The 23,474-nt window shown below is 39.5% G+C and overlaps 1 long non-coding RNA gene and 1 other non-coding gene across 3 annotated transcripts in view; one reads left to right on the top strand and one right to left on the bottom strand.

Moving 5' to 3' along the window:
- Nucleotides 1-23,474, bottom strand: part of LOC108309623 — a 50,916-nt gene that overhangs the window by 6,390 nt on the left and 21,052 nt on the right. For both annotated transcript variants that reach the window (XR_005201483.1, XR_005201484.1), the window contains one exon: nucleotides 10,880-11,479. This is a non-coding gene — a long non-coding RNA (uncharacterized LOC108309623). The remainder of the gene's footprint in view (nucleotides 1-10,879; nucleotides 11,480-23,474) is intronic.
- On the top strand, nucleotides 12,043-12,149 carry LOC119472345. The gene has a single exon (XR_005201487.1). It is a non-coding gene; the product is annotated as a U6 spliceosomal RNA (small nuclear RNA).

Below are 23,474 nucleotides of genomic sequence, written 5' to 3'. Positions count from 1 at the left end.
TCATTTTTTTCACAATGACAGACTGAACAGTGAGATTTAATGATCAAGACTAAGACCCTGGAAAGGCTGGACAAATTTAATCAGCAAACATTAATTTCTGCTGCACAGGTTGTATTTATGAAGGCAGGACACAAGACACAAACATTTTGGAAAGATATTTTAACAATGAACAATTGAAACCATTTTAGCACACTTAAGTTGTGTTCAGAAAATATACCTAAGCTTGGAGGATATTTAGGAGTGGACAGACACATTCCCACGTAGTCTACTACATAATGCCAGGTGGAAGAGGCAGAATCCTACATTCCCGAGAGCTTCTAAGTAGCATAGCTGAAGTTTGGGTCATTATTATGTGTCAAATCAAAAGGAAAAGGCAATTACCCAAATAATTTAGCCTTTTTTCAAACCTCTCACTTGAAATAACCAGATAATTACAAATGGCTTATTTTGTATTCTGGGCATATTTTAGGTGTGTGTTTGAAGAATATGAATTCTTCCATTGTCCATTTCAGTTTTCCTATGTGGAAACATTGCAAGGCTGAGACGATACCATAGCAGAATTCTAAGCAAGTGTGTTGACAGTGGAGTCCTGGATTACGGACAGAGACCCCAGAGTTAGGGGGAAACATCAGCCAACTGGACAGCCAGTGACTTCATTTGAAGACCAGACAGACTAAGCACAGCTCTCTCTGGCCCTGTGGGGGGCACCGTTTTTCAGAGTCCAATCAAGAAATTAATGGGATTCTGTAGGATGCCTCAAGTCCAGCACTTTGCAGCATGCAGAGTAATAATTATGCTCAATTACAGCCTAGCATGTGGTTTCTGGCATCATAAAAATCACCTTGTGTCAAGCCAATCTTCAAGGAAAAGAAGGACCTATTTTGGCACTTTTCTGCACTGCTACACATCAATCCCTAATTTCATCTCCAGAGAGCTTCCACCATTTCCTATCTGCTACCAGCTGCCATGAAATCCCAGGGCCAACATGTTCAATGATGGCATCAATATTTCCAGGGAACTTCAAGACTCAACCTGATTCAGGAATGAACAAAGGATTCTTACTGCTCCTGTCTTATAAAAATGGATCCCTGTTGAGGTCATATGATGAGAAAATAAGGCAGAAGCAAAACAGAAAACAGCCCACATTTGGAAATGGATTTATTTTAATTTTAAGGTTTCAGACAAGCCTGCTGTTTTGCTCCTTCTTGCAAGCACACACCCACCAGCTGTTTTGAATAAGAATAGGTAAAGCCAAGCCAAAGGAAACAGAAGCAGCCCAGGGACAGTAAAGGCAGCAGACATGGAGGCCTGTGCCAACCCAAAAGTGGCAGTTGGGATGAGCCACAGCCCTCTCCCTGCGGTGGAGCACTGGGCACAGAGATGAATTTCCAAGGCTGGGGGTTGAGATGCATTTTAAGAATCTGTTCATGCTCTATAACACTGAGAGGGCTGCAAAACCATTGGCTTCTTGGGTTCCATTGTCTAAAATGTACTCATACTCACATACTTCAAGGAATTTCAATTTGGACTGATTATTTAGGAAGCCCCTAATTTCACGTTAACACTAGAAAGCAAGATGCATCCAGATTCAGGAGAGTCTGATCTGGAGGAAAGGGAGTGAAGGTAGAGCACTGGCCAAGAAACTGGCATCGAGTAAATTACAGACATGACCAGCAATATACAATGAACTAAATATAAATGTCTACAATATTAAAGCACAAAATTATGCTTCTATCCCTATAAAACTGTCAGAAATGAACCTAACATATTGATCATTCAAGAGACTCCACTGTTCTCTAAAATGTTATATAGCACATAATAACCCTATTATAAATTTGATGTAAAATTAATATGCTAGCTTTAAGCATGAAACACTTTATATGCCTCTGTAAAATTAAGAGGCAACTGGAAGATCAATTTAGATGTCTTGAGATCAGAAAAAAAGATGTCAGCTAGGAATGTCTGAAACATACTGAGCTTTTCTTCCAGAAATCTTCCAGTTGTAGAAACAATCCAAATTACCCCAATGACTAAACAGGACTTTGAAAAATACAACCTGCAGTTTCACAGATCACCATTAGGTGATATGAATCTGCATGGAAACCACTTAGGGGCTCAGAAAACTCAAAGGAGAGTCAAAATTTATAAGATTTGAGTCTGAAAATAATTCCAGGCTGAAAGACCTGTCTCATATTAATTGTTTATGACGTGAAGTATGTCGACAATACATTGCCTGCTGCAATTGGGTTAGCAGGCCAGAGACTCTATGTGAAGGTCCTTCTGAAGGAACAGCTGTTTAAAGCTAAAAAATCATGCATTTAGTGAGGCGGCTGCGGCAGCCAAAAACCCATCTGAGAACGTCTAAACAAAGCTCATTAATCTAAAGGTGCCAAAGGATAGGTGTTGGGGTCAGGAGTTGTAGGGATGGTCTTTTCTTGGACAGAGAGCTTGGTCATGTGTGGCTTGTACTTGCAATGCTCTTGAAAATGTGTATTTCCAAAGGGAAAATGTGACTCCGAGTGAGTCAGTCATACCTTGAGAAAGGCTGGTGCTAAGTAATATGGACAATTTCAACCCCAAGTGAAACTAAAAACTGGTCAAATTGGTCTGAAGTTCTTGCTTCATCTTTTTTCCATGTCTCAGGCAGACGTAAGGGCTCCATGCCTGTAAATCCCAGCACTGTGGGATGCCAAGGTGGGAAGGTGACTTGAGGCCAGGAGTTCAAGACCAGCCTGGGCAACACAGAAACACCTCGCCTCTACAAATCGTAATAATAATTAGCCCTCCATGTTGGTGTATGCTCTTAGTCCCAGCTACTTGGGAGGCTGAGGCAGGAGGCAAGAGAATCATTTGAGCTCAGGAGTTTGAGGCTGCAATGAGCTATGATCATGCCACTACACATCAACCTGGACAACAGAGCAAGAATATTTCTCAAAAAAAGGAAAAGAAAAAAAAAAGCCATTCTCTTTCCTTTCTCGAAAGTTAGCCTCTCACGCTACTGCCAGCTCCTGAGATGTGTGTATGTGCCTAGTTCCACCCTTGTGTAGATCAGGTTCTCACCCTCTCCCATCAAAATTTAGCTGCCTTAAGTCCCATCTGCCTAGGGTATTCCTACCTTAAAAAAAAAGGATGGGCAACTAAGGCATTAATTGTTAGTAATGGCTTCATGGAAAGTCCTTAGCAAATCTATTTGCATTTTAACAGAGGTCTTTTAGGCCTTGGTAGAGAAGTTAGTAATGGGGGCTTGGGGGCTTTTAGAGAGATAAATTAGAGCACCCCTGACTTTTACTGCAGGGTCCTTTTCCTTCTGGTTCCTTAAATTCTCTGCTACCAAACACTTCCAGAACTCTATTATCACCTACAGCTTAGAGCCTTGGTAGAGATTCCCTATCTTAACTGTGGCAGGCCTGCCCCCAAGAGCAACTGAGCTCAGCATAGTTCTTTTCCACTCCCTTCCACCATACTTTCAGTGCCAGGGGCACTGAGAATGATGCAAAGGAGAAAGGCAGGGAGAGAAATGATTTGCATCTTAGACTGGTGCAAATTCACACTTTGTGGAGAATTAACAGCTTCCTCACAAGACATCCTCCCCAACCACCGCGAGACCAGATGCTCCTTAGCCTCCCCAGGGTGAGTCTAATGTGATCACATGAATATTAATGCCTGAAACTCCCTAGGCCTAAGCATCTATTGGCCTAGTCAAGAATTTCAATTCTCAGGTTTTTTTTCTTCTGTTCCACATATTCCTGGGAATCACCAGGATGTGTCTTAACATGTGCCAAGAGTGAACCCTGGCTACCCCTCACCCTGAGTCTGTGTTGCTATGGAGGCACCATTCTGCAGCCTTGTTCCTCTCTGCACAGAGGCTGCTACCCGCACTGGCTTGGACCTCTGCCCCAGTCAAGGGGGCAGAGCTATGTCACCAGTCTCAGAAGGTTTCAGTAGTGCCTGTTGGAAAGGAAAATCTACCTAATTATTGTATCCTTTCTAACTCACTTAGGAAGGATGCACAACATCTTAAATATTATAGTGTGCTGGGATCCAGTATAACAGAACATTCAGGTCACAAAAAGGTTTTTCCTATAGCTTGTTTCAGGGTAGGTGTCAGGATGCTATTCTTGGAACTGAAAATTAGAACATGCCATCCCAAAATATGCCATTATCAGGTGAAGGCAATTGAGAAACAGCAAATGCAAGAAGAGATCTCTGCCCTCCTCCTTTTTGCCTGAAAGCAGGGTATAAATTCTCTATGAGGTATTTGTCTTTCCAATACTAGGAAGAAGAAAGCATTATTATCACTGGAGATGAGAAGTCAACTCTGACACAAATCTGCACAAATAAACCTTACAAAAATAACCCTTATTGTCCATTAGTTTCCCCCATATATTTCCCAGTTTCTTTCCCTCAATTACCACCCCTAGAAGCCCAAATCCCTTTTCTTTGTCTAGTCACTTCCCCACAATTTATTGCCTTTTGTTATAATGGTACATAAGCCCCCAAATCTCACCACTTCCTTGAGTTTTTCACTTTTTTTCTATGAAGGTCCCCTTCCTGTGCCACATGCAAATATTAACATCAAATAAAACTTGAAGGATTTTCCCTTATTAATCTGTCTTTTGTCAGCTTAATTCATATCTCTCAGCCACAACATTAAGAGGGCAGAGAAAAAGTTGTGTCCTTCCTCACGATTATCAAGCCCTACTAAAGAATATGGCCTACCACGTTGGATTCCTTCTTTCTAGGACTCACCGACCCACTTTTAATCTGATCATCCATTCAGACTTCCCTGCCAGGCATTATGGAATTTGATCTGCAAGCTATCCTCTACACAGTATTTCTGGAAAAAAATGGCTTCATTCTTACAAAATGATGTCAGACTTCCAGTGTGAACTTATTTTAGAGGTGTTGGTCAAAACCAAATGCTGCCAAGGAGCGCTGCTAGAGGTCAAACTCATGTCCTCAGACAGGCATTGGATTTGTTGTCAATGGCGTTTCACAAAGCTCTTCCATAACAAGAGCTGAGATTGGTCTCAGAGAATACTTCTGCAACAATAAGAAAAGTTCATCCCTGGCTCAAGGACCACACAGGCAGGGATCAAGATGGAAAGAGATGGCTGATGGAGAGAACATCATAGAGAACTATGTGTAACTCACTCATATCCTCAAGCTGAACAGTGCTTTGTCTCTGGGGAACAAATGCCTCAGGTTTCCAGGCTGTGCAGTTTAGATACCCAATACTTTCCAGAAGGTAGATTAAAAGTCTCTGCTTACATATTGAGGCTGGTGATTCTGAGAGCTATACACTTATGAGCCTCCAACACATAATTGTAGATGTCTCATCATAAAGCACTTGCTGCAATCTTCAACCCCAGACTTGGCTTGAAGAGGAAGATCCCTTCTGATGGTGAGGAGGAGGATGCCAAACCATCCAAGCTCAAGGAGGAGGCCCTGCATAAGCTGTGCTAGTCAATACAGGCAGGACTCCTTGCACCTCAGAGAATTATCTGGTTCGGACTCCATAGGTTGTAAGTGTAGAGAAGGTATTGCCCAAGCCCAAGTGGATCATTTCTTGGGCAAAACGTAAAGACCCAATGCAGTGAAAACACCTATCATTTTGCTCTGGTTATGGGAAAAAGGACATCTCCTGTTTGTATACAGCAATGGTATACCTAGCAATTCAGATGCTAGCTTGCCTGGGAGCAGTCGGGAAACATGAACAGGAAGCAGAAGAGTCACCCCATTCCCTTGAATAAATGGGCTCTGATAACCCTGGAGGAGGGAACTCTAAAGGAAAAAACAGAACAATCAGTCTGGGTCCCAGATGTTAGCAGTGAGACAGATGGTGAGGCCAGGTAAGGTCAAATGCAGCACCCAACAACCTCTCTCATTCCTAATAAAAAGATAGTGAAGGGCTCCTTTGACGCTCAGCTTATAAAGATTAGGCTACATCCAGCAGGCTATCCAAAGGGGAGATTCTAGGAATCTGAGTCTGGAAAAAACGTTACTGGAAATGAGGACCGGTCATCCTCAGCCTTCATTCATGCTGCCAGCATAGAGCAGGTCATACAGACTCTGAACATGACATCCTCAATGTTAGACAGAGCTTGTCTGGGGTCACAGCATGACCCCAGACAAACTCTGTCTCCTGAGAAAAGGAGCCAGAACTGGATAGCAGAGGCCCTGGAGAGGACAGAGGGAGAGATGTTGGTTAACATTCAATCAGGAGGCTACCCAATCCATACTTGAGCATGTGAAGCCGGCATCACCAGGTGTACAGAAATATGGCCCTGGGGACAGAGTTCTGAGACACAGTAGAGCCAAAAACCATGCACTGTTTACCTCCATGAAGGAAAGTTTAAGTGAAGTTGATAGAGACTTTTGTGGGTACCGACTTTTGCAGGGAGAAAGAGAAATAAACATTCTCTGCACTCTCTTGGAGGTTATATTCTTCCAGCCGCTTGGTTTCAAGTAACAATAACCCAGACATCTTAAAAGGAAAAAGAATAATGTATTAGCTCATAGAACTGAAAGCATAGGAATAAGTGCCCATTTCAGGCAAAATTAGATCCAATGTTTTCTGGAAATTGTTGCTCTGATTCTGCCTTCCTCTTGATGTGATTTGGATGTGTGTCACCACCCAAATCTCATGTTGAATTGTAATCCCCAATGCTGGAGGTAGGGCATTAAATCTTGGGGGCAAATTTCTCATGAATTGTTTGGCACCATCCCATTGGTGCTGTCCTCACAACAGTGAGCAAGTTCTTGAGAGATCTGGTCATTTAAAAGTGTGTGAAACTGAGACAGCCAAGTGTAACGGAGTCCCAAAAGAAACTCCAAGTGGCCTGCACACTGGAAGGAGTATGCGCTGGGGTGGAGCCTTGGGAAGTTCACGCTGTTTTCAGCAGGGAGCAGCCCGGCCCCTCTTCTTTCTGGGTGAAAACTGGGATTCAGTCTGCGAGGCAGGAAACACACTAGCAGGATTCTGGCTTTGTGGAGGGTCCCTGTCTTGCTTTTTTTCCCTTTTGCCCAATAAATTCCATTTCTTCCTGCCCTTCAAAGTGTCTGCAAGCCTGGTCTCTCATGGGCATGTGACAAGAACCCGGCTCTTAGCTGAACTAAGGAAAAAGTCCTACAACAAAACCTCCCTTCCAAGTCTCTGTTCTTCCTCCTGCTCAGACCATGAGACACACCTGCTCTCCTTTCACCTTCCACCATGACTGGAAGTTTCCTGCAGTCTCCCTAGGAGCTGATGCTCATCCTATGCTTCCTGTATAGCCTGAAGAACCATGAGCCAATTAAATCTCTTTCCTTATAAATTATACAGTCTTAGGTATTTATTCATAGCAATGTGAAAACAAATTAATATACTTCTCTATTACCTTCATTTTCAGGCAGGCTCCCTCACCCCTTTTGCAAAACATCAGGCTACGGTAGGCTTACAGTCTCTCTCAGATGGCCATCAACTACTCTAGGCTTACAGTCTACAGTTTAACAATCCCAGGGGAAACAAACAAGACTCTTTTTCAATATTTCCAGCAAGAGTCCAGGCATTGATGCCATTCGGTGCAGCTTGGTCATGTGCCCATCACTGGCTGGGCCAATCACTGTGCATAGAAGGATGTGGTCTGATACATCAGGCCCATGACCTTGCCTCTGACACCTGTGGGAGGAGGGACGAGAATTGAGAGCAGGAGGGCTTAGCTCTGCAGAGGAAAACAGGTGCACTGTTACTCAAAGAAGGAGTGTTGGGAAGGCAAAACAAGTATTCACTCACCCAATGGCCATAAAATTGTAATATAGGTAAATGCTGGAACTCTGAACACAGGCAGAGGTGGGCTTGAGTCCTTATGACTTAGTATGAGCTCAGTGAATGATTTCACTCCTCTAGGCCTCAGGCTTCTCACTGTAAAATGAGGGTACTGTCTTCTTTGTGGATGTACTGGGAGAATGAAATGAAACAATATTAATATTGATTCAATGCTAAATACTAATAGTACCTTTTCCCAACCTCTAGCACTTTCGGCTTACATTAAACTGAAAGAAAGTAAAGATTTTGTCTGCTTTTTTCATGACTATTTCCCCCACCCTTCATAGACAATAGGCACCCTTGTATACAGTTGCCACAGTGTCAACATTTGTTGAATGAGCGAATGAATGATGACAAAATTAATAAATTTCTAGGGAATTCATACTTTTCAAATATTATCTCCCAAGCCCTAGCAAACAGAATGAATCATTCCTTCCTGTGTGTCTGCTGGTATTTTTAATTCCAGCTCTTATCAGCCAGGATGTGAATCAGGACTGTGTGTGACTCAACTTGAGATCCACTGCCTGGCACCCAGCACAGTTTATGTTGCTGAATAAAAAAGATCCCCTAGTCCAAATGCCTCACCTTACAGATGTTGTAGCAGAGCCCTGGAGAGGTTAAAGAATTTGCCAAAAGCCCCACAGCTTACCAGTTGAGCCATGATTTCTAGTCTACTTGTTTTCTGCTTCATACTCAAGACTGTTTTTTTCATGCTGCCATGAGCTGTGCATGCTGCCAGGAACAAGACGAAGTTCTTGGTCCTCTAGAAAGGAAGGGGCATCTTCAATATGAAAAGTCATCATTCGTAAAAAGTGGCATCAAGTACCAAATGTGAGTGTAAGGGTCATTCACTTGCTTCATACCATATATAAACACATTTTTAGTCTCAGCATTTTTGTTTGTGCAACCTTTGCTTCTTTCCAATAACTCAGGCAAGGCTCAGCCATTGCTACCCATCCTCCCCACACAGGCACACCCAATTCCCAACTGTAGTTGGAGGAAGCCAACAGGCCTTGTTTGGGCTGGAGACTGAATGCTAAGCCCACAGCAATGGGTTGTTAACCTCCTCACACTACTCCATCCCTTCCTCTGTCTGAAGGAAGAGGTCCCATCAGGTGCTAAGCCAGTCTCCCCACTTCCCTGACTGCTCCTAAACCCAATTTCCCAAAGCCCATGTGCTCTGCCCAATTAAATGCTATACAAATGGGATCTAACAGAAACACACTAAAGTTTATTTATGCTATTTTCCTTATTGGACACTATGAAAAGACATTTTTCGTATTCATTTACTAATTCGACAAACATTTTAGCAGCTTCCTGTACTATGTGCCAGGCACTTAGCATACCAGAACAAATAAATGGATCATAACAAATGTATGCACTGGCTTAGGCAACCACATAATCCCTTAATAGTTTTTGTATCAAAATCCCCAAAGCAGAGCTTTCTCATTCACCAACCTCTCCCCACACCCCTCCCCCACAAACACCAATATTTAACTCAAAGAAGTGTTTTGCAAAGTATGTCATTAATAGCTTTTTAATTAAGAGGAAAGGTTCTTTAAAGGTAAGCTGAATCTTTTGGCTGGCAAAACAAGGTGTTCTTCTTCTTATTAAAAAAAAAAAAAAAAAAAAAAAAAAAAAAACCCAGCAGGTAGGTCTCTCATATTGATAGAAAGAAGGCTGATGGTGATGTATTCACTGCTTCCTTAATACCAGAAAAAAGGGCTGCATCTAAATTCAAAGTATGTAGAATGTTTTGATGTGAGAAGAAAGCAAAACATGTAAGACTTCATCAAAAATCCCTTTTGGAAGAGCTCAGATGAACAAGACTTTTCTTCAAGACTCAGGTGCACAGCAAATGTGTCTGAATGAATTAACTTGGCTACACATAAACTATTTTTTTTCCTCTCTTATTTGTAATGAATTCATTCATTTTGAAAATTTAATGACCCTAACTTAGTAGTGTTAAGCTAGCCTTCTCAAATGTTCCCTAGTGTTCCAAAGCTCCTTCCCTGCTAAGCATAAAGAAACTTTCCTTTTCAATTTATTAAAAAAAGACACTTTGTTTCTCATTTGTGCAAATATGTAATTTTTGAGTGAGGAAACTGAGACCCAGAGTGATTTGCTTAAGAGTACACAGTTAATTAGCTCTAAATCCAAGACCCAAGCCTCTTAACTACAAATTGAGAATTACACTTAAAGAAGTCCATTTGAAAACTGTATTCCTTGAAATTTAGGTAACAGTCTACCAGTTATTAAGAGTCTATTATGTACTAGGTATTTTACATATTGTTTTCTTTTAATCCTCAAGTAAAACCTCCAAGATAGGGCTCATTAATGGATGCTGTTGAACTGTTTAAATAATACCATTATGTAGCACTTGTAGCGTACTGAACACTTCCTACATATTATCTCCAATTTTCACAAAAACCCTGCAAAGTATCATCATCCCTGTTTTATAGATAAGATACCTGTGTCTTTGAGGGATAAAGCAACTTGCTAAGCTCACACAGCTAGGAGATGAGTCATGCTGGATCCAGATCTCAAAGCCTGTGTGCTACCCCTGAAATGTTGCCCATGTAAGCAGCCATAGATCTTATATCAGCCCAAATAAATAGCATCAAAGACTCTCTCAGCAGGCCTACTGTATGCCATAGAAAAACCCCCCAGCATGAGGTAGCTAACTACAGTGATGGTGCAACTGACAAGGTAGGTGACGCTTCCAGGCAGGGCTGACCTCTCAGCACAGTACTGCCACATACGGGGGTTTTGCATTATGGTTCTATCTGGGACTTGGCTTTTCAGAGTCTGGAATTTCACCCTAACATTTCATTTAGGGGTGGCTGGTTTTCTTAATTTTTTTTTATTTTAGCTATATCACAAAATAACTATCATATGATTATAACAATGAAGATATTGATAACTACCATTTATTGAATCCTACGTCATACGATGTGCTTTATGTACTCTGTCTCTAATTACTGTGGAGATATACTTACCTACCTAAAATGAAGCCCATTTCTCTTTCAGGACACATCCTCCTGTTGAATTTGCCAAAAGCCCCAGACTTACCAACTGAGCCATGACTTCTTTCCTTTTTTCTACTTCGTACTCAGGACTCTGTTTTTTTCATGCTACCATGAGCAGTTCATGCTGCCAGCAATAAAGCGAAGTTCTTGGTCCTCTAGAAAGGAATGGCCATCTTCAATAAGAAAACTCATCATCTTGAATTGCGATGTTTAAGAGATTTTTTTTCAGAACTGTTGCAGACAGAGGTGAGTTCCTATATCCTTCTGCAATTATCTGCTGAATATCCTTGAGTGAGGGGTCATTGCCATAAAAATGACTTGCTAAACGTTGATTTTCCTTATATACGAGTCATTGTTTTAGTCTGGTCAAGCTGCTATAACAAAATGCCATAGACTGGGTGGCTCCTAAACAGGCAGAAATTAGTTGCTTGTTGTCCTAGAGGCTGGAAGTGTAAAGTCAAAGTATTGGCAGATTTGGTATCTGGTGAGGGTCTGCTTTCTGGATCACAGATGGCTGCCTTTTTCTGTGTCTTCACATGGTAAGGGGGGTTAGGAATCTTTCTGGGGTCTCTTTTATAAGGACACTTGCACTTTTAAATAAGGGTCCCACATTGTTGCCAAGTGTATCAAAATAGCAGAAAAGCTAAAATCAAAATGTTGGACTAAGATTAGATACAGGAAAAGATGTAGACAGGATGTAAAAACAAGCATGTAGAGTCATGAATGGTTCAAAGTCAGGCACAACACAATCACAAATAACAATCTAAACACTGGTAATTTCTGGGATGTCTTCACAGATTAATCTCATCCATTGCATACAAATGCTTCCATCTTATCTTAATATTTTGAGGTGATTCATTTTATTTTGAGGACATACATGTCATTTGTTTTCTTCCACAGCTGCACCAACATACACACACATACTCAAACATTAGTCTCATCCAAAAATTATATACACAAACAGACTGAAGCTGGGTATGCAGTCAATCAGCCAGAAGTTGTTTGGCAAATTATCTATTCATTAGGAAGAAAAATAAAGTTAGATGCTTATCTCAAGCAATTGATTATACAAAATGAAAATTCCAAGTATAAACATTTTTTTAAAAAAACTATAAACACACCAGAGATCATACGTCAAGTTAGAGAAGCCTAAAAGGGTGAACCAATCCTCTCCCCCAAAAACAAATATAAAAGTATAAAATTGTTTTGCTCACTTCAGCAGCACATGTACTAAAGTTGGAATGATACAGGGAAAATTAGCATAGCCCCTGCATGAGGATGACACACAAATTCATGAGGCATTTAATTTAAAAAATAAGTATAAAATTGTTTAAACAAGTATTTTAGGACTGGAAATCAACCAAAAACAAATAATAAACTAAAAAGGGTCTATTCGTGAAACCTGCTCAAATGTCATACAAGAACAGCAGGAGTCTGAACTTACTGATTATTTCCTTCTGTCATCTCACATCTATAGATATAAATAGATCAGTAGAAATTATCCTTTCTGTGACCAGGCATGGTGGCTCACACCTGTAATCCCTGCACTTTGGGAGGCCAAGGCAGGTGAATCACCCGAGGTCAGGAGTTCGAGACCAGCCTGGCCAACATGATGAAACCCCATGTCTACTAAAAATATAAAAAATTAGCCAGGCATTGTGGCGGGCACCTGTAATCCCATCTAGTTGGGAGGCTGAGGCGGGAGAAGCACTTGAACCCAGTAGGTGGAGGTTGCAGTGAGATCATGCCACTGCACTCCAGGCTGGGTGACAAGAGCAAAATTCCATCTCAAAAAAATTTTTAAAAAGGGAAGAATAAAAAAGAAATTATCCTTTCTAAAGAACACAGGGTAAAAAGATTGGAGAAAAATGAACAGAGGTTCAGACGCCTCTGGGACAACATCAAGCATACCAACATACATAAAATAGGAGTCCTGAAGGGGCAGAGAGGAGGGAAAAGTTAAAAAAAATTTTTTTGAAGAAATAATGCCCTGAAAACTTCCCAACTATGCTGAAAAACATTAATCAGCGGGTTCAAGAAGCCCAACAAACTTAGGTAAGAAAAACACAAAAAGATTTGTACATCATAGTGAAATTGCCAAAAGCCAAAGACAATTTAAAAATCTTGAGTGCAGTAAGAAAAAAATAACTCCAATGTACACAAGAACAATGTATTTAGCAGTGAGTTTCTATCAGAATCAATGGAGACCAAAAGGCAGTAGAACAACATATTCAAAAGGCTCAAAGAAAAAAAATGTCAACCAATGTCCAGCAAAATATCTTTCAAAATATTATGTCCAGCAAAATATCTTTCAGAAATGAAGGTAAAATAAATTCATTTAAAGATATATAAAAACAGGCTGGGTGCGGCTGCTCACGCCTGTAATCCTGGCACTTTGGGAGGCCAAGGCAGGTGGATCATTTGAGCTCAGGAGTTTGAGACCAGTCTGGCCAACATGGTGAAACACAACTCTACAAAAAATGCAAAAATTAGCCGGGCATGGTGTTGGTCACTGGCAGTCCCAGCTACTCAGGACACTGAGGCACAAGAATCACTTGGACTCTGGAGGTGGAAGTTGCAGTGAGCCAAGATCATGCCACTGCACTCCAGCCTGGGCAACAGAGCAAGATTCTGCCTCAAAAGAAAGATGAACAAAAACAAAATCTACAGCTAGCAGAGCTGTTCCATAAGAAATACTAAAGGAAGACTTTCAGGTTGAAAGAAAATGATACCAGAAAATGAATCCACAGAAAGAAATGAAGAGCAATGGAAATGATACATATGTGGATTAACATAAAAGACCGTATGAACAGTTTCTTTCTCTTTTATTATTAGAGCTTGTTTTAAATGTTCTGCTTAAATATATATTTATAGATATATATAAGTACATATGACATATACATACATTTGTTAATATAAAATAGTTTAAATGTTTGTTTAAATGTTTTATGATTGCATAAGGCAACAACTATACCACTGTTCTGTTGGATTTATGGCATAGATAGGTATAATAAATATGGCACTAATGGCACAAAGAATGGAAAATGGAGCTATTAAAACAAAGTTGTTATATTTTTGAAAATTCCCAGTATTAAGCTAAGGTAGATGGTGATAAGATGTATATTGTAATCCCTAGAGTAACCACTAAGAAAATTAAATTTTGAAATAGTTAATAAAATAACTTAGGCCTTAAAATGTCTCACACTTAAAAAAAAAAAAGATGTTTAACACAAGAGAAGTCAGCAAAAGAGAATAGGGGAAAGAAGACATGGGACATACAAAAACAAATAGTTAAATGGCACATGTAAATCCAATCATATCAATAATTAAATGTAATGAATTAAACACACCAATTAAAAGGCAATTATCAACCTGTACAAAAAAACCAAGCTCAAGTCTCAGTCATGCACCATATCATGACATTTCAGTCCATGACAGGCTGCATATAGAATGGTGGCCCCATAGGGTTATAAAGAAGCTAAAAATTTTCTATTGCCTAGTAATGTCATAGCTGTCATAATGTTGCACCACAAAGCATTACTCATGAGACTGTGGTGATGCTGGTGTAAACAAATCTACTAGTAGTTATATGAAGTATAGCCCACATAATTATAGTGCAGTCTCTAATACTTGATAATGATAATAAATGACCATGCTACTGGTTTATGTGTATATCATACTATACCTTTTTTTTTTTTTTTTCTATTTTAGAGTGTAAATCTACTTAAAAAAAAATAGTTAACTGTAAAACAGTCTCAGGTAGGTCCTTCAGGATATATTCCCAAGGAAAGTATTGCTATCATAGGTGACAGCTCCGTGCATGTTACTGCCCCTGAAGACCTTCCAGTGGGACAAGATGTGGAGGTGGGAAACTGATACTGATGATCCTGACCCTGTAGAGGCTTAGACACATGTATGCGTTTGTCACTTCATTTTTAACAAATAAGTTTGAAAATCAGCAAAAAAATTATAAATTTTAAAAATAGAAAAAATGGAATAAGGATATAAAAGATGAAAATACTTTGTAGAGCTGTACAATACGTGCTTTAAGCTAAATATTATTATAAAAAAGTCAAAGTTCAGATATTGAAAAGGGTATGAAGTAGATAAGTTATAGTATGCTAAGGTTATTTTATTATTGAAGAAAGAAAACTATTTTTAACAAAGTAGGTGTAGCCTAAGTATACAGTGTGTATGAAGTCTGCAATAGGGTACAGTAATGTCCAAGGCCTTCACATTCAATCACCATTCACTCATGGACTCACTTGGAGCAACTTCTGTCCTGCAAACTCCATTCACGGTAAGTGTTAAAACGCATGCTCTGAATGAAGAGATCCCCAAACAGGCTTTGTGTGAGCAACATGGCTGTTTATTCACCCAGGTGCGGGTGGGCTGAGTCTGAAAAGAGAGTCAGCGAAGGGCAGTGGGATAGGTGTTGGTTTTATAGGTTTGGCATGGGCAGTGGAAAGTTACAGAAGTTACAGTTTAGGGCAGTGTTTAGCAGGCTGGGAGGGGGTCGTAGGTTTGCAAGCTGGGAGGGGGTCATAGGGTGTGGAGTCATGAGGTTGACCAAGGTTGGTTACAAAGTCCAATGGCCTTATCAGTTGGGGTGGGAATAAGGAACAATAGAGAATATCTCAAAGTTAAGTAGGCTCTGAAGGTGTTAATAATTTCTTTCTCTTTTCATGGTTTTCCAATTACTTCAGATTTTCCAGGAATTCATCTGGAGTCTCTGTGCAGGTCACAGAGGTTAATATAGCATCCATGGTGCCATTAGTCAGCCTAAAAGACCTTACAGTAAGTGCTCTATACAGGTGTTACATTTTTTATCTTTTATATCATATTTTTACTGATTAGGTTACAACTGCCTGCAGTGTTGAATACAGTAACATGCTGTGCAGGTGTGTAGCCTAGGATCACTAGGTTATACCATATAGCCTAGGCGTGTAGTAGGCTACACCATCTAGGTTTCTGGAAAGGTACATTTCTCAAAACATATCCCCATCGTTAACTGACACATGACTACATAAGCTGTCTTCAAGAAAAGCAATTTTAATTCAAAGACACAAGTAGTTTCAAAGTAAAAGAATGGGGAAAATATGGCTGGTTCATGCCTGTAATCCCAGCACTTTGGGAGGCTGAAGTGGGTGGATTGCTGGAAGTCAAGAGTTTGAGAGTAGCTTGGCCAACATGGTGAAACCCGATCTCTACTAAAAATGCAAAAATTAGCCAGGCATGGTGGTGCACGCCTGTAATCCCAGCTACTCAGGAGGCTGAGGCAAGAAAATTGCTTGAACCTGGGAGGCAGAAATTGCAGTAAGCCAAGATCACACCAGTACACTCTAGCCTGGGAAACAAAGAGAGACTCCATCTCAAAAAAGAAAAGAAAAGAAAAGAAAAGAAAAGAAAAGAAAAGAAAAGAAAAGAAAAGAAAAGAAAAGGAAAGAAAAGAAAAGAAAAGAAAAAAGAAAGGAAGGAAGGAAGGAAAGAGAAAGAAAGAAAGACAGAAAGAAGGAAGGAAGGAAGGAAGGAAGGAAGGAAGGAAGGAGGGAAGGAAGGAAGGAAAGAAGGAAAGAAAGAAAGAAAGAAAGGAAGGAAGGAAGGAAGGAAGGAAAGAAGGAAGGAAGAAAACAAGCAAAACAAAAACAAAAAGAATGAAGAAAATATATATAAATCATGCAAACTGCTACCATAAGGGAGTTGAAGTAGCTATGTTAATATCAGAAAAAATTAGAATTTAAAACAAGAAATATTGCTAGGGATAAATAGCAACACTTCATAATGATAAAAGCATCAAAACATCAGAAATATAAAACAATTATAAAGACAGGGCATTGAATAACACATACATGCAGCAAAAGCTGACAGAACGGAAAGGAGAAATGGGCAATTTAGTAATTATAATCAGAAATTTCAAGTCCCTCTCTAAGTAACTGACAGAATGACTAGACATAAAATGAATAAGGATATATAAATCTTGCACAACTACCAACCAACTTTACCCAACTAACATACAGAATGCTCCCACACAACAGCAGGGAACACAATCGTTTCACATCCACATGGAACATTTTCCAGGATAGAGCCTTTGCTGGATCACAAAACTAGTCTCTATAAACTTAAAAGGATTGAAGTCATCTGGAGTATGTCCTCCAACCCTGATGGCACTAAATTGAAAATTAACAGAAAGAAATTTAGTAAACCCTCAAACATTTGAAAAGCATGCTTCTAAATAACCATAGGGGCTGGGAGTGGTGGCTGACATCTGTAATCCCAGCACTTTGGGAGGCTGAGGTGGGTAGATCCCCTGAGATCAGGAGGTCGAGACCAGCCTGGCCAACATGGCAAAATCCCGTATCTACTAAAAATACAAAAATTAGCTGGCAGGATGGTATGCACCTGTAGTCGCCACTACTCAGGAGGCTGAGGGAGACAGGAGAATTGCTTGAACCTGGGAGGCAGAGGTTGCAGTGAGCTGAGATCACGTCACTGAACTCCAGCCTCAGTGATAGAGTGAGACTCCATCTGTGAAACCCCATCTCTATTAAAAATACAAAAATTCACTGGGCCTAGTGGTGGGCGCCTGTAATCCCAGATACTTGGGAGGCTGAGGAAGGAGAATCGCTTGAACCTGGGTTGCAGTGAGCCGAGATCATGCCATTGCACTCCTGCCTGGGCAACAAGAGCAAAACTCCATCTAAAAAAAAATAATAATAAATAAATTATTAAATAATCATGGGTCAAAGAAAACATCATAAGATTAATTAGAAAATATTTCAAACTGAATAAAACAAAACCACTGAAATGTATGAGGGTAGTTAATGCAAGGCCTAGAAGAAAGTTTGTAGCTTTAAATGCTTAAATTAAAAGAAGAAAGATCTATAATCCATAACCTAAGCTTTCACTTCAAAAAGGGAGAAAGAGAAGGGCAAATTAAACCCAAAGTAAATGAAAGGAAACAATAGAGATCAGAATACAAATCTATAAAATAAAAATAGGGAAAAAAGTCAAAAACCAATTATTTGAAAAGAGAAATAAAATTGATAAAATTTTTGCAAGACTGACAAAGAGAAAAAGAAGACGTAAATTATCAAAATCAGGAATGAGAAGAGACTGTAACTACTAACCCTACAGAAAGGATTTTAAGGGAATATTATGAACAGCTTTTATGCTAGCAAATTACATAATGCAGATGAAATGTATAAATTCCTAGAAAGACAAAAATTACCAAAACTGATTCAATCAGAAATTTAAAATCTGAAGAGAATGACAGACAACAAATAAGAAATTGCATTAGTAATTTAAAATCTTCCCACAAAAAAAAAAAAAAAAATTCTAGGCCCAGATGACTTTACTGGTAAATTGTATCCAATATTTCAGAAATAAATCTTGCCAATCCTATACAAACTCTGCAGAAAACAGGTGTATTTGTTGATCAGGGATGCCACAACAAAGAACCACATTATGTGGCTTAAACTACAGAAATGTATTGTCTCACAGTTCTAGAGGCTACACGTCCAAAAGCAAGGTGTTGGTAGGTTGGTTCCTTCCAAGGACTTAGGGGTGGGGGGGATCTGTTCCGGGTCTCTTTCATTGGCTTGCAGAGTCATCTTCTGCCCGTCTTCACATTGTCTTCCCTCTATCTGTGTCTGTGTCCAAATTTCCCCTTCTTATAAGGATACCAGTTGTATTGGATTATGACCCATCCTAAAGACCTCATTTTAACTTGATTATCTCTATAAAAAACCTTATCTCCAAATAAGATCACATTCTGAGGTACTGGTACTTAGCATTTTAACATATAAATTTAGGGAGGAGGGCACAATTCATTCCATACCAATAGGTGAGGAGGAAATATTTCCCAACTCATTTGATGAGTTGTTACCCAGATAACAACACAAAACAAAGACATCAGAAGTAGGAAAAACTATAGACTAAAATCTCTCATAAAAATAGATGCAAAAACTCTTAAAAAATAATACTAGCAAACTGAATACATAAACATGTATTTTTAAGTACACACCATGACAAAGTGGGAATTACCTCAGGGAAGTAATGTTAGTTTCACATCTGAAAATAAATTAATGTTACATATAATATTAATAGAATAAAGAGATCATCTCAATAGATACAGGAAAATCATTTAACAAAATCCATGATAAAATAAAAAGCACTTTCCACAAACTAGAAAAAGCAGAACTTCTTAAATTTTATAAAAAGCTTTTCTCAAGAAACCTATACCTATGTGATATTTGATGGTGAAAGACTAAAATCTTACCACAGGAGATCAGAAATAAGACAAGCATGTCCATTCTTACCACTTCTATTGAAAATTTTATTGCAAGTTATAGCCAGGATAGGCCAGGAAAAAATAATAAAAAGCAACCAGGCTGGGAATAAAGAAATAAAATTGTCCTTAATCACAGAAAATGTGTGTAGAATATCTGATGGAATCTATTTTAAAAAACATGCTAGAACTAATGACTATTTTATTTTTATATGCTAGCGAGGAACAATCTAAAATGATACTAAGAAAAAATTGCACTCACAATACAATAAAAATTAAGACACGGGAAAATACCAACAAAAGAAGTATAAGACTCATACACTGAGAACTTCAAAACAATGTTTTGTGAAGATCTAAATAAAAGGAGAAACATGTTATGTTCCTGGGTTGGAAAACACAGTATTGTTGAGAGGGCAATTCTACCCCAATTTATCTACAAATTCAAATGCAATCCCTACCAAAACCCAGTAAGGATTTTGTAGAAATTAGCAAGTTGATTCTAAAATACATAGTAAAACACAAAGGATCTAGACTAGACAATATAAATTTAGAGGGAAAAAAACACAATTTACATTACTTTATTTCAAAATTTACTGTAAAACTAGAGTAATCAATTCAGAGTGGTATTGGCCATGAGAACACACATGCTGGTCAATGGAATAGAATAGAGAGTACAAAAATAAACCTTCACATTTATGAGCAACTGATTTTTGACAATGGTGCCAAAGCAATCCCTACAGAAAAGACAGTTCTGTTCAACAGATAACATTTATTGATATGGTTTGGCTGTGTCCCCACCCAAATTTCATCTTGAATTGTATTTCTCAAAAACTCCATGAGTCACAGGAGGAACCTGGTGGTGGGAGGTAATTTAATCATCGGGGCAGTTACCCTCATGCTTCATTCTCATGATACTGAGTGAGTTCTCATGAGATCTGATGGTTTTATAAGGTCCTTTTCCCCCTTTTGCTTGGCATTTCTCCTTGCTGCTGCCTTGTGAAAAAGGATATGTTTGCTTCCCCTTCCACCATGACTGTAAGTTTTCTGAGGCCTCCACAGCCATGCATGCTGAACTGTGACTCAATTAAACCTCTTTTCATTATAAATTACCTAATCTTGGATACATCTTTAATAGCACCATGAGAGTGAACTAAAAAATTATGTTTTGCCTTTTTGATTTGTATTTTTATTTAACAAATTATATTTCAATAGCTTTTAAGGGACAAGTGGTTTTTGGTTGCATGGATGAATTGTACAGTGGTGAAGTCTGAGATTTTAGTGTACCCATCGCCTGAGCAGTATACATTGTGCCCAATATGCAGCTTTTTATTACTTGCGCTGCCTCCTACCCTTCTTCTTCTAAGTCTTCATAGTCCATTATATCATGTATGCCTTTGCATACCCATAGCTTAGCTCCCACTTATAAGTGAGAACATACAACATTTGGTTTTCTATTCCTGAGTTATTTCACTTAGAATTATGCCTCCAGCTTCATCAAAGTTGCTTGCAGAAGACATTATTTTATTCTTGTATGATTGAGTAGTATTCATGGTGTATAAACAGCATATTTTCCTTATGCACTTATTGGTCAATGGGCACTTATGTTAGTTGCATATCTTTGCAGTTATGAATTGTACTGCAATGAATACATGTGTGCAGGTGTCTTTTTTTATAACGACTTATTTCCTTTTTTATAATGACACTCAGAAGTGGGATTGTTGGATCAAATGGTAGCTCTACTTTTAGTTTTCAAAGAAATCTCCATACTGTTTTCTACAGAGGTTGTACTAATTTACATCCCTACCAGCAGATATACACAAAAATTAATTTAAATGGACCATAAGCTTCAATATAAGAACTAAAACTATAAAACTTCTTTAAAAGATAGAAGAAAAAACTCTGTGGCCTTGGAATAGGCAAAAAAGATTTTTAGATTTGATATCAAAAATACAATTCAGAAAAGAAATTATGATAAATTATGCTTCAACAAAATTTAAAACTTTTGTTCTTTAAAAGACAGCATTAAGAAAAAAAGATAAACCATACACTTGGAGAAAATATTTGCAAATCATTTATTTGATCAAGGATTTATATACAGATAGTGCAAAGAATTTATACAGCTATATAGTCAGAAGCTAATTTAAAATGTGTAAAGGATTTTAGTAGACATATCACCTAAGAAAATATACGAATAGGGAGATCCAAAAGGGCCAAATAGGAACAGTTCTGGAGTGCAGTTCCCAGAGAGAAGAATGCAGAGGGTAAGTGATCACCACATTTCCAAATGAGTTTTTACTGCCCACAGACCAGGAGATTCCCGGACTGAAAAGTGCCAAAAGATTCCAGCATAGCTGATTCAGCTGGCGCGGCAGGTCTCCCTACAAAAACTCGCACAAATCCGGGTGCCTGTTTCAACGGTTGCCTGGAATGCCTGGGATACAGTTGCCCATTCAACTGAAAAAAAGGGGGCTAAAACAGGGAGCTAGGTGATCTGGCTCAGCAGGTCCCACCCCGCATAAAAACCAGCCTGAAACACTCTGGATTGAGAGTTTTGCAGCAAGCACAGCTGGACCCGGGACAGCCCAGCTCAGTGGGGAGAAGGGCATCAGCCATTACTGAGGCAGTCCACCACGACCAAGGCAGTCTGTCATTACCCAGGCAATCTACTTTTACTGAGGCAGTCCACCATTACCAAGGCAGTCCACCATTACTGAGGCAGACCACCATTACTGAGGCAGTTCTAACGGGAAGTCTACACAGCAGCAGAGCAGAGCCCACAACAGTTCAGTAATGACTCTGCTGGCAGACTGTGGCTGGACTACCACCTTGCTGGGCAAGGCATCTCTGAAAAAGGCAGCAGCATGTCAGAAACTTATAAATAAAGCCCCACCTTCCCAGGACAGAGTACCTGGGGAAAAAGGCGTTTATGAGTTCTGCTGCAGCAGGCTTAAACATACCTGCACAGAAGCTCCAAACACAACAACGGAGTTCCCAGCTCAGCACTTGAGCTCCTATAAGGGACCAATTGTCTCCACAAACAGCTCCCTGACCCCTGTATATCCAAAGAGACACTCGTAAAGGAGAGCTCAGGCTGACATCTGGTGGGTACCCTTCTAGGACAAAGATAACAGAAGAAGAAACTGGCAGCAACCCTTACTGTTGTGCAGCCCCTGAGGGTGATCCTCAGGCAAGCAGGGTCTGGAGTGGACCTCCAGCAGGCCTATAGCAGACGGGCCTGAGTGTTAGAAGGAAAAAGTAAAAAACAGAAAGAAGTAACTTCAGCATCAACAAAAAGGATGTCAACTCAGAGACCCCATCCAAAAGTCACCAACTACAAAGATCACAGGTAGATAAATCCACAAAGATGGGAAAAAAACAGTGCAAAAAGGATGAAAACACCAAAAACCAGAATGCCTGTCCTCCTCCACAGGATCACAACTCCTCACCAGGAAGGGAATAAAGCTGGATAGAGAATGAGTCTGATGAATTGACAGAAACAGGCTTCAGAAAGTGGGTAATAAACTTCCCTGAGCTAAAAGAACACGTTCTAACCCAATGCAATGAAACAAAGAACCTTGAAAAAATGTTAGACGAAATGCTAATGAGAATAAACAGCTTAGAGAAGAATATAAATGGCCTGATGGAGCTGAAAAACACAAGAGAACTTGGCAAAGCATACACAAGTTTCAATAGCTGAATCTACCAAGCAATGAGAACACATGGACACAGGGAGAGGAGCATCACACGCTGGGATCTGTTGGGGGGGACTAGGGGAGGAACAGTGGAGGTAGGGAGGTTGGGGAGGGATAACATGGGGAGAAATGACAGATATAGGTGGCAGGGGGATGGAGTCAGCAAACCACATTGCGATGTATGTACGTATGCAACAATTCTGTATGATCGGCACATGTACCCCAGAATCTGAAGTACAATAAAAATATATATATATATTTAAAAAAGAAAATATATGAATGACCAATAAACACATGAAAAATGTTCAAAATAATTAATCATTAGGGAAATGGAACTAAAACCACAATAACATACACTCACCCCATTAACACTAAAATGCCTATAATTAAGAGATTGACAATACCAAGTATTAATAAGTATATGCTGGTAAGATTTTAAAATGGCATAGTCACTTTGGAAAATAGTTTGGAAGTGTGTTAAAAAGTTAAACCTATACTTAAGAAATGATTCATCAATTTCACTCCTAAGTATCTTTGAAGAGAAATGAGCCGGGCGCGGTGGCTCACGCCTGTAATCCCAGCACTTTGGGAGGCCAAGGCGGGTGGATCACGAGGTCAAGAGATCGAGACCATCCTGGTCAACATGGTGAAACCCCGTC

This window comes from Cebus imitator, unplaced genomic scaffold (genome assembly GCF_001604975.1).
Source record: "Cebus imitator isolate Cc_AM_T3 unplaced genomic scaffold, Cebus_imitator-1.0 Scaffold95, whole genome shotgun sequence".
NCBI classification, from domain to species: domain Eukaryota; kingdom Metazoa; phylum Chordata; class Mammalia; order Primates; family Cebidae; genus Cebus; species Cebus imitator.
The sequence above is the reverse complement of the archived record's forward strand: the minus strand, read 5'-3'. Positions and strand labels throughout refer to the sequence as shown.